Source organism: Microtus ochrogaster, chromosome 8 (genome assembly GCF_000317375.1).
Source record: "Microtus ochrogaster isolate Prairie Vole_2 chromosome 8, MicOch1.0, whole genome shotgun sequence".
Classification (NCBI taxonomy): Eukaryota; Metazoa; Chordata; class Mammalia; order Rodentia; family Cricetidae; genus Microtus; species Microtus ochrogaster.
The window spans coordinates 6581368-6582988 of NC_022015.1; the positions used below are offsets into that span (position 1 = coordinate 6581368).

The window sequence follows — 1621 nt, forward strand, 5'->3', positions numbered from 1 at the left end:
ATATCTTGGTCAAAAGTGAAATGCTTATTTGCCTTCATTGGCAAATAAGTTCTAGTGGGAGTTAGAAAATAGAAAAGATAATGCCAGGTTGTAATAGTAACATGAGGACAAAAAAAAAAAATAAAACTAGTAAGGGAGTTAAGGTTGTCCCAAAGTGGGGAGGTGTTGCTTTGTTCCCGCCCTTGCATCCATGGAAAGCTGGTGTGCAGGAAAAGGAGTGAGGGAGAGAAGGAGGAGAGGACATCTGGGCTGCCCCCACACCCTCCATGGGAATCTCCCTTCCGACTGGCCCTCTGTTCTACCTTATGTGTCCACGGTCAAGGAGAGCTGGAACTGGGCTTGTTTGCCTGAAGGCTGATGTCAGCAGTCTCTGTCAAAAGACAAGGTGGCCGCCTTGCAGCTGGGAGCAGAGCTCCGGTGGCTAGGGTTTCCTGTGACTGAGGAATAAGGGGGCAATTAGCAAGCTGTTGGAGACCTGAGACACTAATGAGAGTGAGCTGGGAGCCTGGGTACCTCTGCTCTCCTAAAGTCCCTTCCCCCAGGCTGCCCTGCTATCTTAACAAACATGCCCTTCCCTGTTCCCCATGACTAATTGAAACACACCATTTTGTGTTAATTTCATGTGATTGAGCTAATAATGAGAAACTGTGCTGAGCCAGCTGAGGCCAAGAGGAGAGGCTGCGTGGTGTCACTTGTACCCTCCTCCTTCGGCACTTGGAGTCTTGGCTGAAGTGGCCGCTGACAGCAGGCTGCCACTTGCCTGTGCCTTTGAGGTTGGGATTGCTGCCATCTGGAGACCACTCTGGGGCTTACAAAGTGCTGTTGACTCTCACTGAGTCCACACTGATGGAAACCTACCTTGGCCTGGCATCGAGCTAGGTAGCAAGGACTGGGCCTTTAGAGAGCCCCCATTTTTGTCCTAAAGGTTCTTTCTGTGCAGAATGAGGGCCTTCCCTGGATGAAGTGTGATGTCTAAAATAACATAGCCACAGAGGGCGGCAGGAGGGTAGCAAAGCATGAATGAACACCAGAGCCATACTTGGTGGGCTGCAACCGTGGCTGTTATTCATGAACAGTGTAGCCCCTCTCTTTTCCCTCTGAAAAGTGGGAACAGTGATGCCTGCTTTCAGAGGTGTGTGAGGAGAACCAGGCAGAGTGTTTGCATTGTGTCTGGCTCAGGATAAGCCCTGAACCAGGCCTAGCGTCTCTTCCAGTGGCAGTCTCATGGGATTTCACAGAGAGAGTTTAAGAAAGGCAGTATTTGTAAGTGCAGAACAGGATTTGGGGCATCCAAATGGCAGTGACTTACCCAGAGGCCACTAGAAGCCAGGAGACTCCTGGGTCTCAATAAGGAAAACCCTGTTAGGTAGTCTGGGCTCTGAGAACCCATTACTAAGTCATAGGCTGTAAATGCAGATGCCTGCAGGATCCAGACAGTGAAATAGATGAGGTGGATAAGGATTAGCCTGATCTTATTAGTAATAGTAAGCTTCAGTCAGGTGTGGAGGCACAAGCCCCAAATCTCTGATTCGGGAGGCTGAAGTGGGAGGGTTGGAGGTCCAGGTCAGCCTCAATTACATAGTCAGTTCCAGGCTAGCCTCAGCTACCTAGTCAGTTCCAG

The 1621-nt window shown here is 50.0% G+C and overlaps 1 protein-coding gene across 1 annotated transcript in view; it reads left to right on the forward strand.

Moving 5' to 3' along the window:
- The window catches only part of Insc (INSC, spindle orientation adaptor protein), a 106328-nt gene that overhangs the window by 97673 nt on the left and 7034 nt on the right, over positions 1–1621 (forward strand). The gene's annotated exons all lie outside the window — the stretch shown is intronic.